This window comes from Psammomys obesus, unplaced genomic scaffold, assembly GCF_907164565.1.
Source record: "Psammomys obesus unplaced genomic scaffold, mPsaObe1.curated_primary_1811, whole genome shotgun sequence".
In the NCBI taxonomy this organism is placed as follows: Eukaryota; Metazoa; Chordata; class Mammalia; order Rodentia; family Muridae; genus Psammomys; species Psammomys obesus.
The window spans coordinates 23,821,942-23,839,061 of NW_026596039.1; the positions used below are offsets into that span (position 1 = coordinate 23,821,942).

The window sequence follows — 17,120 nt, forward strand, 5'->3', positions numbered from 1 at the left end:
TGAGCATGGGAGATCTTTCCATCTCCTCATATCTTCTTCTAATTCTTTCTTCAGAGACTTGAAATTTTTTTCATACAAGTCTTTGACTTCCTCGGTTAGGGTTACTCGGAGGTACCTTATGTCATTTGTGGCTATTGTGAAGGGTGTTGTTTCCCTAATTTCTTTCTCAGCCCTTTTGTCTTTTGTATACAGGAGTGCTACTGATTTTTTTGAGTTAATTTTGTATCCGGCCACTTTGCTGAAGGTGTTTATCAGCTGTAGGAGTTCCCTGGTAGAGTTTTGGGGTCACTCATGTAAACTATCATATCATCTGCAAATAGTGATAATTTGACTTCTTCCTTTCCAATTTGTATCCCCTTGATCTCCTTCAACTGTGTTATTTCTCTAGCAAGGACTTCCAGCACTATGTTGAAGAGATATGGAGAGAGTGGGCATCCTTGTCTTATCCCTGATTTCAGTGGGATTACTTTAAGTTTCTCTCCATTCAGTTTGATATTGGCTATAGACTTGCTGTATATCACCTTTACTATTTTTAGATATGTGACTTGTTTCCCTGATCTCTCCAATACTTTAAACATGAATGGATGTTGGATTTTGTCAAATGCTTTTCCAGCATCTAGGGAGATTATCATGTGGTGTTTTTTCTTTCAGTTTGTTAATATGGTGGATCACATTGATGGATTTCCATATATTGAACTACCCCTGCATACCTGGGATGAAGCCTAATTGGTCATGGTGGATGATATCTTTGATGTGTTCTTGTATTCGGTTTGCGAGTATTTTGTTGAGTATTTTTGCATTAATGTTCATAAGGGAGATTGGCCTGACGTTCTCTTTTTTGTTGGGTCTTTGTGAGGTTTAGGTACCAAGGTGACTGTAGCTTCATAGAATGAGTTTGGTAATGTTCCTTCTGTTTCTATTTTGTGGAGTAGTTTGAAGAGAATTGGAGTTAGCTCTTTTTTGAAGGTCTGGTAGAATTCTGCACCAAAACCATCAGGTCCTGAGCTTTTTTGGATGGGAGATTTTCAATGACTGCTTCTGTTTCCTTGGGGGATATAGGACTATTTAATTGACTTACCTGGTCCTGATTTAGCTTTGGTAAGTCAAATCGATCAAGAAAATTGTCCATTTCATTTAGATTTTCAAATTTTGTGGCATATAGACTTTTGAAGTAAGTCCTAATTATTGTTTGGATTTCCTCAGTGTCTGTAGTTATGTCCCCCTTTTCATTTCTGATTTTGTTTATTTGGATGGTGTCTCTCTGCCTTTTAGTTAGCTTGGCTAAGGGTTTGTCAATCTTGTTGATCTTCTCAAAGAACCAGCTCTTGGTTTCATTGATTCTTTGAAGTGTTTTGTTTCTAATTGATTGATTTCAGCCCTGAGTTTGATTATTTCCAGCCATCTACTCCTTCTTGGTGTGTCTGCTTCTTCTTTTTCTAGGGTTTTTAAGTGAGCCATTAAGTTGCTTGAATGTGCTGTCCTGAATTTCTTCTTGAAGGCACTTAGTGCTATGAACTTTCCTCTTAGCACTGCCTTCATTGTGTCCCACAAGTTTGGGTATGTTGTGTCTTCATTTTCATTGAGTTCTAGAAAGACTTTAATTTCTTTCTTTATTTCTTCCCTGACCCAGCTGTCTTTTAGTAGCAAGTTGTTGAGTTTCCATGTATGTGTAGGCTTTTTGCTATTTCTGTTGTTATTGAGGTCCAGCTTTATTCCATGGTGATCAGACAGGATACAAGGGATTATTTCAGTCTTCTTGTATCTGTTGAGGCTTGCTTTGTGACCAACTATGTGGTCTATTTTGGAGAAGGTTCCATGAGGTACTGAGAAGAAGGTAAATTCTTTTGTGTTCGGGTGTATGGTACTGTAAATGTCTGTTAGGTCCATTTGATTCATGACCTCTGTTAGAGATATTGTTTCTTTGTTTATTTTCTGTTTAGTTGACCTGTCCTTTGTTGAGAGTGGGGTGTTGAAGTCTCCCACTATTAGTGTGTGGGGATCTATGTGTGGTTTGAGTTTTATCATTGTTTCTTTCACAAATGTGGGTGCCCTTGTATATTTGGGGCATAGATGTTCAGGATTGTGATGTCTTCTTGGTGGAGTTTTCCCTTGATAAGTATGAAGTGTCCTTCCCCATCTCTTTTGATTAATTTTGGTTGAAAGTCTATTTTATCAGATATTAGAATGGCTACTCCTGCTTGCTTCTTGCATCCATTTGCTTGGAAAGCCATGTTCCATTCTTTTACCCTCAGGTAATATCTATCTTTGTGACTTAGGTGTGTTTCTTGTATACCTAAACACAGTGAAGACAATATAAAGCAAGCCTATAGCCAACATCAGACTAAATGGAGAGAAATATAAATCAACCCCATGAAATCATTGACAGGGAAAGATTGCTTACTTTCTCTCCCTATCTCTTCAGCATAGTATTGAAGTCCTAGCTAGAGCAATGGGCCAACTAAAGGAGATCAAGGGGATGCAAATTGGAAAAGAAGTAGACTGGGGAAGAGGCATAGGAGGAGATGAGGGAGGAGGGAGGAGAGGAATAAGGGGATGAGGTTGGGGGCTATAGCTGGGATACAAAGTGAATAAATTGTAGTAAATAAAAATATTATATTAAAAATGCAAAAAAGGTACACAGATTTTATTTTCATGCACCTTAATAGAGACAGTGTCCACATCACTCTCCATGGATGAGTGCCCCACACAATGACAACTTCTGGGTTAAAGCAGTTCTTGAGTGATCTTGGATTCAAGTTTCTAATATATTTTAAAGCACTTGGCCAAAGTGTGTTCCATATATTCAACCTGCCTCTTGAATATATTCCAGACCAGGACAATTAGTCCCAAGAAATTATGTTTGAAGAATCAAAATGTCAAAGCTGCCAAGTTGTTTGGCTACTTCATTTCTTGTTTTTTGACATGTGAATATATTTCCTTTTCTTTGTGTGCACATTTGTCAAATGGAATTGTGTGGGATATTTATCTTTACTATTGACTTATCTTTTCCTTAATCAACAGTTATTCCTAGACCAGCTGTGTACCCAAATCACCACACAAAGCAGGATTTATTTAATTAACCTGTAGCACAATGCTGGGCAATAGTTATTCCATCCTAACCCTCCAAGCCCACAGAGTTTCCTAAAGTTCAGATTTCAGCCATTCTACTTGGTTTTAGTCATATGTTAGGTCTGCCTCATCTCTCCAAGTGGTCCCAAGTCCTCTACCGCAGATCCTCTGCTCCCCCCTTCCTGCTTCCAATCTCTCCTTCAGACCAGGATGTCCCATATTTTACTCACTATTGCACAGCACTAGCTGGCTGGTTGTTTAGTTGACAATATAGAAAACACAAATGGAGGCAAATAAAGAGGAAAAAACAAAGGTCTCAAAAAATATGGGGAAATACAGCCAAACAAGTAGAGGCACAAGAACAGCCACAATTAGTGGCATATACAGAGGAAATGAACAACAACAACAAAATAAAGGCCATCGTGGAAAGGCAAGAATCAATATTCAAACAGGTAAAGGAAATGGTGCAAGGCATGAAAACAGAATGAAAATAAATAAAGAAAACAGAAACAGAAAAAAAAAACCCTGCATAAGAAGAACTTAGAGAAAAGATCAGGAACCACAGAGTTAAGTATCAGCAATAGAATACAAGAGATGGATGAGAGAATCTCAGATACTGAAGACACACTTGCAGAAATTGATACTTCTCTCAAAGAAAGTACAATTGGAAAAGTTACAAACACAAAACATCCAAGAAATCAAGGACACCATGAAAATATGAAATATGAGAATAAAAGTGAAGGCGGAGCCAAGATGGTGACTAGCACACACAGTTTCTGAGTGGTGGAAGAACTGAATGCCTGAGTTGGTGAGTTGAAGGACTTCTGAAACCAGGGAAATGACGGTAAGGTTTTCTAAACGACAGGGAACATCCCACAAGGTGAGAAGTTTGACCTTAGGCCTCCCACGGACTTTTTTGTGAAAGGAGAGAAACAATCCTTTGATCTCCCTGCACACCCCTTTTTTAGACAACCTCCTTCACACAGCCGACTCACCTAGATTCTCAGCTCAGAGTAAACTGCCTGGGATCTGTAGAAGCTGAGGCAGAACTTCTAGCCCCTTAGGGGCAACTACCAGCTGTACTAGTCTTGGAGTCTCAGATCCATGGCAGGGATCCTCCCAGGGTCCCAGGTCTGCTAGCCACCATACTAGCTCCACAGAGTCTCTCATCCACTGACTGTACGGCCCACCCAAACCCTCAGTGACAGATAATATGCTATATACCCACCAAACACCAGCAGACCTGCCATATAAGCTGGGCACACCAGGCACTGAGACTCCTGGGCCTGGAGAGCACAGTGGAGGGCCCCCAGGACTTCCCAAAAGTCATCTGAACCAGCATCCCAGTCTCCAGCTGCAGCTGGACTTCCTAACCTAGTGGCTCCAGTAGCACTGAGCTAGGGGAACACATCAGTCCTCCTGCATAAGACCAATCCGTGCCAAACCAGAGAGCAGAGAACCCAGATACCCCGATCCCTGCCAATGTGACCTGCTTGAGAGTGAGTGCACCCTGGAGTGTCTGCAGAACCCCAGATCCAGGGTCCTTCTAAAATAGAAGCCTGGCAATGGACCCCTCCCAACCACATGCCCACTGTGGGAAACAGAGGGTCACTTGGGACACTGAAGCCCCTGCTCTGCAAGTTCAACTGAGGAGTTAAGGCAGTTAATGCCAGAAATTGTACAGCGACCATCACCAGCACCGGGTATATATACAGTGCATGCACAAATAACCCCCTAGAAGCCTGCAAGGCAGAGCCTCTCCCACACACTCAAGGGTTCAACATTCTCTATCATTTTGTCCCTTGAGACACACTTCCATGCACACTTACACACACACACACACACACACAAACACACACCTGCCTGCATTTGCCCTTTTGTGTCTGTGTACTTTCCTTCCACAGGTACAGCTAGTACACCAACGCACACACTGAGGCCATGGGACTACTCTCAGCTTCTTGAAGAACTCTCCACATGCCATAGACAGTACCAGTCTGAACTGCAGATCCAAAAACAAACAGAGAAAGTTTCAGATAAGCCAATGTCCAGGGGTAGGCAAAAGAACACACCCAACATAAATCAGAACATCATGACTTCACCAGCAATCCCCAAAATTGATGCATATTTCAATTTATCAGAAGCACAGGAAAATGACTTTAAAGCTATACTTACCCCATTATTTGAGGCTCAAAAGAGGAAACAAACAATTCTTTCAGAGCAATAGCCATGCAAATTCAGACAGTTAAAGAGGAAATGAACAAATCTATCAAAGTTTTGGCCAATCAAGTGGAGGAAATGGACAAAATTCTTAAAGAACACAGGCAAATATAACCAAAAAAATAGAGGCTCAAGTAGAGATACAATTAGTGGCATATAGAGAGGAAATGAACAAAAACAATAGAGACCATTTTAGAAAGACAGGAATCCACATACAAACAGATGAAGGAAATGATGCAAGGCATGAAAACAGAATTACAATCAATAAAGAAAACACAAATTGAGAAAACCCTGGAACTGTAGAACTTGGAGAAAAGATCAGGAACCACAAAGTTAAGCATCACTAACAGAATATGAGAAGGAAGAAAAAAATCTCTAGAGCTGAAGATACACTCCCAGAAATTGATATTTCTCTCAAAGAAAGAGTAAAATCAGAAAAGACCCAAACACAAATCATCCAAGAAAATAAGGATGCCATGAAAAGATGAAATCTAAGAATAATAGGAATAGAGGAAAAAGAAAATTTAAGGCTCCAAGGTCCAGAAAATATTTTCAAGAAAAACGTAGAAGAAAATGTTCCCAACTTAAAGAAAGAGATGCCCATAAATATACAAGAGGCCTACAGAACACCAAATAGACTAGACCAGAAAAGAAATACATCATAGTCCAAACTCTAAATCTACAGAAGAAAGAAAAGATATTAAAAGCAGCAAGGGTAAAAGGCCAAGTAACATATGAAGGTAGACCTATCAGATTCACACTGGACTTCTTATCAGAAACTATTAAAGACAGAAGAACCTGGACAGGTGTCATTCAGAATCTAAGAGACCACAGATGCCAACCCAGACTACAATACTCTGAAAAGCTTTCAATCAACATAGATGGAGAAAACAAAACATTCCATGACAAAACTAAATTTATGCAATGTCTACACAACAAACCAGCCCTAGAGAAGATCCTAGAAGGAAAACTCCAATCCAATGAAAACAACTTCACCCAAGAAAATATAGAAAACATATAATATCCCACCAAAAATTAAAAGAAAACAAGCAATGAAACACAGTAAGACCACCAACTCCAATATAAAAGGAATTAACGTTCATTGTTCACTACTATCTATCAACATCAATGGAATAACTCTCCAATAAAAAGACACAGACTAGCAAAATGGGTGCAGAAATAGGATTGAACTATCTGCTGCATCCAAGAAATGCACCTCTGCAACAAAGATAAACACTACCTCAGAGTAAAGGGCTGGAAAAATGTCTTTCATGCAAACGGACCCAAAAAATAACCCTAATATCTAATAAAATAGACTTTCAACCAAAATTAATCAAAAAAGATGAGGAGAGACACTACATTCTCATCAAAGGAAAAATCCACCAAGAAGACATCACAATTCTGAACATCTATGCCCCAAATTCAAGAGTGCCTACATTCATAAAGGAAACATTATTAAAACTTAAATCACACATCGATCCCAATACCTTAATAGTGGGGGATTTCAATACCCCATTTTCACCAAGGGACAGATTATCTAGACAGAAGCCTAATAAGGAAATAAAGGCACTTACAGAGGTCCTAAATCAAATGGACCTAATAGATGTTTACAGAACTTTCCACCCAAAATCAAAAGATAATAAATTCTTTTCAGAACCTCATGGAACCTTCTCCAAAATAGACCATATAGTTGGTCACAAAGCAAGCCTCAACAGATACAAGAAGATTTAAAGAATCCGCTGTGTTCTATCTGACCAACATGGACTAAAGCTGTACCTCAACAACAACAGAAATAGCAAAAACCTACAAGCACATGGAAACTGAACAACTTGCTGCTCAATCACAGTTGGGTTAAGGAAGAAATAAAGAAAGAACTTAAAGACTTCTTAGAATTCAATGAAAATGAAGGTACAACACACCCTAATTTATGGGAAACAATGAAAGCAGTGTTCAGAGGAAATTTCACAGCACTAAGTGCCTTCATGAAGAAATTTGTGACATCTCATACAAGCAACTTAATGGCCCAACTGAAAGCCCTAGAAAAAAAAAGAAGCAAATACAACCAAGAGGAGCAGATGGTTGGAAATACTCAAACTCAGGATAGAAATCAATCAAATTACAAACAAATAAGACTATTCAAAGGATCAATAAAACCAAGAGCTGGTCCTTTGAGAAAACCAACAAGATAGACAAACCTTTAGCCAAACTAACTAGAAGGCAGAGAGAAACTATCCAAATCAGCAAAACCAGAAAGGAAAAGGGAGACATAACTACAGACCACGAGGAAATCCAAACAATCATTAGGTCTTACTACAAAAGCCTATATACCACAAAATTTAAAAAAAAAATCTAAAAGAAATGGACAATTTTCTTAATGGAGTCCATCTACTAAAATTAAGTCAAGATCAGGTAGAAAGATTGAATAGTCCTATATCCCTCAAGGAAATAGAAGCAGTCATCAACAGTCTCCCTTCCAAGAAAAGCCCTGGGCCAGATGGTTTCCTACCAGACCCTCAAAGAAGTGCTAACTCCAATTCTTTCCAAACTATTCCACAAAATATAAACAGAAGGAACATTGCCAAACTCATTCTATGAAGCCACAGTCACCTTGATACCTAAACCACACAAAGTCCACACACAAAATGAGAACTTCAGACCTATCTCTCTTATGAACATTGATGAAAAATAATCAATAAAATACTTGCAAACTGAATCCAAGAACACATCAAAGATATCATCTACCAGGACCAAGTAAGCTTCATCCCAGGCATGCAAGGGTGGTTCAACATACGGAAATCCATCAATGTAATCCACCACATAAAAAAAAAAAACTGAAGGAGAAAAACCACAAGATCATCATTTTAGATGCCAAAAAGCATTTGATAAAGTCTAACACCCATTCATGTTTAAAGTCTTGGAGAGATCAAGGATTCAAGGCACATATCTAAACATAGTAAAGGCAATATACAAGCCTATAGCCAATATCAAACTCAATGGAGAGAAACTTAAATCAATTCCACTGAAATCAGGGACAAGACAAGGCTGCCCACTCTCTCCATACCTCTTCAACATAGTACTTGATGTCCTAGCCACAGCAATAAGACAACAAAAGGAGATCAAGGGGATACAAATCGGAAAGGAAGAGGTCAAAGTGTCACTATTTGCAAATGATATTATAGTATACATGAGTGACCCCAAAAATTCAACCAGAGAACTCCTTCAGCTGATAAACAACTTCAGCAAATTGGCAGGATATAAAATCAACCAAAAAAATCAAAATCCCTTCTGTATACAAAGGACACAAGGGCCTAGAAACAAATCAGGGAAACAACACCCTTCACAATAGCCACTAATAACATAAAGTACCTTGAGGTGACTCTAGCCAAGCAAGTGAAAGACCTGTTTGAAAAAAAATTAAGTCTCTGAAGAAAGAAATTGAAGAAGATCTCAGAAGATGGAAAGATCTCCCGTGCTCATTAATTGGTAGGATTAACATTGTGAAATGCCCATCCTGCCAAAAGCAGTCTACAGATTTAACACAATACCCATCAAAAAACCAACTCAATTCTTTACAGACCTTAAAAGAAAGATTCTCAGCTTCATATAGAGAAACAAAAAACTCAGAACCCCCAAAATGAAGCTGTACAACAACAGATCATCTGAAGGTAGCTCCATCCCTGATCTCAAGCTGTACTATAGAGCTATAGTAATAAAAACTGCATGGTATTGGCATAGAAACAGAAAGGAAGATCAATGGAACCAAATAGAAGACCCAAAAATAAACCCACACACCTATGAATATTTGAATTTGACAAAGAAGCCAAAACCATTCAATGGAAAAAAGACAGCATCTTCAACAAATGGTGCTGGTTCAATTGGTGTCTCCACGCAGAAAAATGCAAATAGATTCATATTTCTCACCCTGCACAAAACGAAAGTCCAATTGGATTAAAGACCTCAACATAAAACCAGATACTCTAAATCGGTTAGAAGAAAAAGTGGGGAAGAGCCTAGAACTCAGTGGCACAGGAGACAACTTCCTGAACAGAACACCAATAGCACAGGCTCTAAGAGCAACAATCAATAAATGGGACCTCATGAAATTGAAAAGCTTCTGTAAAGCAAAAGACACAATCGTCAGAATAAAACCTCAGCCTCCAGACAAGGAAAGGATCTTCACCAACCCTATATCTGACAAATGGCTGATATCCAGAATATATAAAGAACTAAAGAAGTTAAAAAGCAATAAATCAAGTAATCCAATTAAAAATGGGTACAGAGCTAAATAGAGAATTCTCTGTAGAGGAATATAGAGTGGCAAAGAAATAGTTAAAGAAATGCTCACAGTCCTTAGTCAGCAGGGAAATGCAAATCAAAGAACACAGAGATTTCAATTTACACTCATCATAATGGCCAAGATCAAAAATTCAAGTGACAACACATGCTGGAGAATTTCAGGAAGGGGAACCATCTTCCATTGCTGGTGAGAATGAAAAAATGTACAACCACTTCAGAAACCAAATCCTAACTTTCAGACAATTAGTAATAGTGCTTCATCAATATCCAGCAATACCACTCTGAGGCATATATCTAAAATATGCTCAAGTACACAATAAGGACATTTGCACAATCATGTTTCTAGCGGCTTTATTCCTAAAGCCAAAAACTAGAAACAAATATGATGTCCCTAAACTGAGGAATGGACACAGAAATTGGGGTTCATTTACACAATGGGAAAATACTCAGCAAAGAAAGAAAGAAAGAAAGAAAGAAAGAAAGAAAGAAAAGAAAAGAAAAGAAAAACAAGGAAATCATGAAATTTATATGCAAATGGTGGATCTAGAAACTATCATCTTGAATTAGGTATTCCAGAAGCATAAAGATACACACGGTATACACTCACTTATAAGTGGATATTAAACATATAATATAGGATAAACATACTAAAATCTGTACATTTAAAGAAGCTAAGGAAGAAAGATGACTGGGTAAGATGATCAATCCTCACTCAGAAATACAAACGGTTGGATATTGTAAGGAGAAAACAGGAAACAGGACAGGAGCCTTCTGCAGAGGGCCTCTGAAAGACTCTACCCAGCAGTGTATCAAAGCAGATGCTGAGACTCATAACCAAACTTTGGGTAGAGTGCAGGTAATCTTACGAAAGAAGGGGGAGATAGTAAGACTTGGAGGGGATGGGAGCTCCACAAGGAGAGAAACAGAACCTAAAAATCTGTGCCCAGGGGTCTTTTCTGAAACTGAAAGTCCAACTAAAATACATCTTTGAGCTCACACCCAAAGTTATTCAAGAACTGCTTCAATACTGCTATTGTTTGGGTCACTCCTGCAGTGAGAAAAATAAAGGCATTGGCTGCCATTAGGTGCATGAGAATCAAATATATCACTTAAAATAATATTAAGTGACTTTTTTTTCTTATCCAGACCACATTGGAGTAATGATTCATAAGAACAAAAGGTCCAAAAGATGGAAAACCCAGAGAAAGGAGACAACTGATGATCATCAGCCACCAACTGTGATTATACAGAAGAGCAATGCATCCTCTTAAGATGTAGGAGAGAGTATAAAAAGCCAGAAAGGTAGACATCAGAGTCAGGATGTTCTGCGTGGCCCTGAACTCAGGAGATTTTCTGCTGGAACCACGAGAGCTCCTGATGTTTTGAACCCTCTGTTTGTGTCTGTACAGAATGACAATCATGGAGACACTGGACCAGGCAATGAGCACAGAAAAGAAAAATTCAGGGCACATCACCAGTGCTGCATAGAGTAAATCAGTTATTTTTTCATCCTCTACAACCAAGCAGTATCCAAAATCTCGTACTCTTGTCACATTTATGTTTTTCATTTTCATAAATGGGTACACAAGGAAAATAAAATGTATCAAGATGTACAATATCCAGATGAGGAAAATGGAACAGCCAATGTACTTTACAGCTTTCACTTTATGATCCTTCAAACAGGATTTTCTGGGATTGATGGTCATCACTTGAAAGAGACTCAAGAGGCACGTGGTACAAATGGACATACTTCTCCCAAATCTTTGAATGGACGATAGGAGCTCACACCCAAAGTTACTCAAGAACTGCTTCAAACCCCAAAATGCTATGTTTCGGGTACTCCTGCAGTGAGAACAATCAAGGCATTGGCTGCCATTAGGTGCATGAGAATCAAATCTGTGGGCTCTAGTATGCATTCTTTCTGGTATAGAATTAGATAGATAGGAGCTCTACAAGGACCAAATATATCTGGGCACAGGGTCTTTTCTGAGACTGACACTCAACCAAGGACCATCTATGGATATAACCTAGACCTTCTGCTCGGATGTGGCCCATGGTAGCTCAGTAACCAAGTAGTTTTCCAAAGTAAGGGGAACACGGACTATTTCTAACAGGATCTCAAGGGCAGGCTGTTTGACCCCCCCCCCCTCAGGGAAGGAGCAGTCTGTTAGGCCACAGAGGAGGACTTTGCAGCCAGCCCTGAAGATACCTGATAAAACAGGGTCAAATGAAAGGGGAGGAGATCCTCCCCTATCAGTGGACTTGGAAAGGGGCAGGGAGGAGACCAGGGAGGGAGTGTGGGGTTGGGGAAGGAATGAGGGAGCGGGATACAGCTGGGACACAGAGTTAACAAAATGTAACTAAAAAGAAGAATAAAATTAAAAAAAAAGAATTAGATAGTAGAACAAAAGAGAGAAATTTCCAAGAATTCCAGTTGTAGTTTGTGATAAGAAAATAATTCTGATTGCCAGATTCCAGAAGTCCATTCTTTGATTCATCACAATTTCTAGTAGAACATATCCCCTTATTTCTCTAGTCAAATGAATAATAGAAATTGATTGTAGCCTGGTTAAAAAAAAAGATGTTATTACCCATGGAATTAAAAAGAGGCTGAAGCTGAGACTCTTTTAAACTCAGGAGTACAAGTCCATCATTGACCACATAATAAGGCCTCATCCTAAACATTTAGACAGGATTAGTTACTTTCCATATTTGATCCTCTGACATTGCTCAATACCTCACAATGCATATACTGACAGAAGGAAAGCCATCAGGTTTCCTCAAATAGGCTGCACTCAGGTTGATGTAATGTTGGTCCATGAGAAACAAGTACAAGTGACAGACAATATAAACAAACAAATAGAATGTAAAACGTTCAAAATTTGTTATTTATATTGTAAAAGAAATCAACTTCAATGAGAAGCATAAAAGAAAAGCAATTCTTTGTCAACATACTGTTTTTATTGATGATTTAGGAGTTTCCCATAATACACCCTGATTACATTCACTTTCTCATCTTCCTGGCATCCTCTTCTTGTAGCTTCCCCAAGAGAAAATAAGAAAATTTTAAAAAATATCAACTCCAAATTGTGTTACCAATATATTCAGTGGATCATGGTCTGTTTTCTTTAATGAAGCAATTATTAATGCATGGCCCATCTAAAATTCAGAGATAAGCAATGAGAAATGCGTGACATCACGAGCAATCTATCTATAGACTCATACCAGGTTTTCTGTCTTTTCTCACTTGGAGACATCTTTGGTTCAACACAGAATTGAACCTCTGCTTTTACCCCCCCTCAATAAAATGTCCTGTAGGAATGTCCCTAACCCCATCCTAGATGGTGGGGCTCAAAATGTCCCATAAACTGCATGATTTCACATTTTGTAAAACTGTGCTTTCTTTGCTTTTCCCTGCCATCTGTCAGGTGGTATGTAGATTTTCTGGGTTGTTCGCATCTAAAAATTCCATGTAAAATGCATTGCAGCCTGATGTGTGAGAAGTATTTTTCTTGGCAGTCACCACCTGATAAAAGCAATATAAAAATGTTGACTCTTGTTGGGTTTGGTGGATTTGGGGCCCTTTCCAACAACAGTCTTACATAAGAAAAATGTATTAAAAGCACAAAATGTATTAGAATATTGGTTCATGTGACAACTTAAACAAAATCAGTTAAGAGCTAGCTATTTTGAAAAGTCACACACATTAATACAAACACACACAGAGAAACACACACAAACACATACATGTATGTACACTATGGTCAAAATTGTTGGGGACATGGGGACATATGGTGTCATGTAATCTCAAATAATGCACAAAAGAATAAAAATAAGCAAAATAACACCAGCAGGAACAGTGAGGAGATGGGTAATATCTTATGACTGCTAGATACTGCAGAAACTGTGTCTATTGGAAGATTTTCTGGAGTATTCACACACCAGTCAGAAGCTCAGTGTAAATATTGCAGGGAAGAATGCAGGGTGTTTGGTAGCACATCAGTGCAGTGCAACACATAAATCCTCAGGACATGATTTCTATTCCTGTGAGAGAATGTGTCTGCAAACCTTTTCTGAAATTGGCTGAGATCCCCTTGTAGAAGTCTGGAGTTAGCAACAGGATAAACCAAGCATAGTTAAGGAATGGAACTATTGTCCCTAAAATTAATAATCCATGAAGTGACACACAGGTGGACTGTCAAGGACTGGGAAATGCTTGTCAGTGATTCCTGGGATCTGAAGAAGTTTAAGCATAGTGGGGAGATCAGATGAGACCATAAGACTTACAGATAGTTACACACTGCTTTCCTGTAGATTGGCACGGTAAACCACTATAAGGAATGAGTGCAGCAGAAAGAGAATCTACTCTGTTAAGTAACATATTACAAGTTTAGAAAGACATATACAGAAATTGTGGTACATCTACACAATGGAATACTACTCAGCAATACAAAGCAGGTAAATCATGAAATTTGCAGGTAAATGGTAGGAACTGGAAAAGATCATCCCGAGTGAGCCATCTCAGAAGCAGAAAGACACCCACGGTATATACTCACTCATATAAACATATAGGATAAACCTACTAAAATCTGAACACCTAAAGAAACTAATCAAGAGGAAGAACTTGGGCAAAAATCTCAATCCCCATCCAGAAGAGCAAAAAGGATGAACATCAGAAAAAGGAGAAAACAGGGAACAAGTTAGGAGTCTGCCACAGAGGGCCTCTGAAAGGCTCTGCCATGCAGACTATCAAAGCAGATGCCGAGACTTATGGTCAACCTTTGAGGAGATTGCAGGGAATCTTATGAAAGAAGTGGGAGTTAGTAAGACCTGGAGGGGAAAAGAGCTCCACAAGAAGAGTAACAGATCAAAAAATTGTGGGCACATGGGTCTTCCCTGAGACTGATAGTCCAACCAAGTAGCATGCATGGAGATAACCTAGAACCCCTGCACAGATGTAGCCCAGGGCAGTTCAGTGTTCAAGTAGGTTACATAGTAATGGGAAGCTGATTGGCCTGCTCTTTGATCACCTCCCTCTGAGGGGGGAGCAGCCTTACCAGGCCACAGAGGAAGACAATGCTGCCACTCCTGATGAGACCTAACAGACTAGGATCAGAAGGAAGGTAAAGAAGACTTCCCCTACCAGTGGACTTGGGAAGGGGCATGTGTGAAGAAGGAGGAGGAAGGGAAGGATTGTAGGGCAGGAGGGAGGGAACTATAGGGGGGATACAAAGTAAATAAAGTATAATTAATAAAAGAAAATTTGAAAAAGAAGTTATATTTTAAAAAGATATATAGACCTGCTACAACTGTGATTTACTGCCTCTAATTCAATAGTGTGTGTGTTTGTGAGAATGAGTTTCTATAAAGTTCAGAAGACTTTTAATTTTTATATTTTTATATTAATTACAGTTTATTCAGTTTGTATCCCAGTTGTAGCCCCTTCCCTCATACCCTCCCAATCCTACCTTCATCTCTTCCCATGCCCCTCTCCAAGTCCACTGATAGGTGTACCTCCTCCCCTTCCATCTGACTCTAGACTATCAGGTCTCATAAAGACTGATTGCATTGTCTTCCTCTATGGCCTGGCAAAGCTGCTTCCCCCTTAGGGGGAGGTGATCAAAGAGCCAGCAACCAAGTTCATGTCAGAGACAGTCCCTGTTCCCCTTACTATGGAACCCACTTGGATACTGAGCAGCCATGGGCTACATCTGTGCAGGGATTCTAGGTTATATTCTTGCATGCTACTTGGTTGGATTATCAGTCTCAGAAAACACCCTGTGCCCAGATGTTTTGGTTCTGTTGCTCCCTTTGTGGAGCTTCTGTACCTTGCATGTCTTACTATCTCCTTTTTTTTCATATGATTCCCTGCACTCTGCCCAGAAGACTTTGAAGAAACCCAATAAGTGTATCTGTAGATGGGGTGAAGAGTATAAAATATGCATGTTTTGTAAGTGAAATTAGGAATAATGAACATGACATAATATAAGCTGAGATGGGGACAAAGAAATGGGGAAAAAAGAGATTGTGTCAGTCAAAACACTACATGTGAAAATGCCTTAAGAAAACTTTACAAAAAAAACTTTACAGTGTAAGAAAATAAAATATAAGAAAACAAAACAAAATATAAAATGAAGTAATACAATGGTGAATATGCCAGATTTGGATGTCCTTTTCATTAAACCAAAATGTCATGCCCTTGCAATATTTGTGAATGCCAGTGTAAATATTGTAAAAAAGTTCACACCAGCTAAGTGCAGTAAACATTAACTCTACACATCAATAAACACACTTTTATTTTCCAATATTCTATTAAATATTTAAATAATATGAGAAACATGTTTTATAATTAAAATGTATTTGTGTTACACAAAGTATTTTTTAATAATATGTAATTCCATCTCTTTAATTTTTAAATAATCACAACAATGCGCCTTTGTTCCACGCAACTCTTTCCAAAATCCACACATACACACCTTCTCAAATACTTGCCTCAGACTACAGTTTTTCAATTGTTGCTATACATTTGTGTGCATATATGTTATGACACACTGACTCTTATGTACTCACTCCTCTTGCATCCAGAAATTCATAAGAAATGGCAGTTGCGTTTTTTATTAATTAATTATATAAACGGCCTACAGCGGTAACAATTTATGAGTCACAGCTGTTCTATCAGTTTGTCATCTTCTTTAATCTTCATAATTGTCTGATGTAGACAGTAGCTTCTCTTCCACTATCAAGACCTGAACTTAGAAACACAAACTCTTCAACCTCACGAGCTATGTGTTACCAGCGGGATGATGGACGTTCTGGCGCATGGCTAGTGTGATACAAGTTACCTTAGTCTGCCCACGAAGCCGGGGGACATTTACCAACATAGTTGAGGCTCTTCTGCAGGTTGTGTTCCCCACTTGACACTTTGTTCACATTTTTGGATTCATTGTATACTTTGAACTGTACAGAGTATTCACTTGGGGACACTAGAGAAATGTCTCAGTGGTAAAAAACAAACAAACAAACAAACAAACAAACAAAAACACGTGTTGTTGTTGCAGGGGACCTACATATGGTTCCTAGCACCACATGTGGCTAACACTGCCCGTATCTCTACTTCCAGGGCCTTCACACTTCCTCATCTGCCCTTTGCAGGCAATGCGTTCTCATAGTGTGCATATATAAATGCAAGCAAAACATTCATGCACAGAATATCAAAACAGATATTAAATAAATCTTTTGAAAAATTAGTTTTCATTTTGACATAAAGGATTGCTTCAGGCCAATGACAAATGCAAATAAGGAGTTTGAGGAGACTGTAATAAAAAGCAGTGTCCTAGGATGGTCTGACATGGCAGTAAGATGACTCACCTCCCACTTTCATTTCACAAGCTCAAGATCAATCTGATGCTTATGATGTCACAGAAATATGCATTGTTATCATTGAGGGGAAAAGGCTGTAGTCGTAACTACACATGATTTACTGACACCATCATCTGTAAAAACTGCAGCATAAAATACTAACATATGCAGAACTAGCA

At 38.8% G+C, this 17,120-nt stretch overlaps 1 pseudogene; it reads right to left on the reverse strand.

Annotated features, from left to right (window-relative positions):
* Positions 1–10,691: 10,691 nt before the first annotated feature.
* On the reverse strand, positions 10,692–12,077 carry LOC129687363 (vomeronasal type-1 receptor 4-like; annotated as a pseudogene).
* Between the last annotated feature and the right edge of the window lie 5,043 nt (positions 12,078–17,120).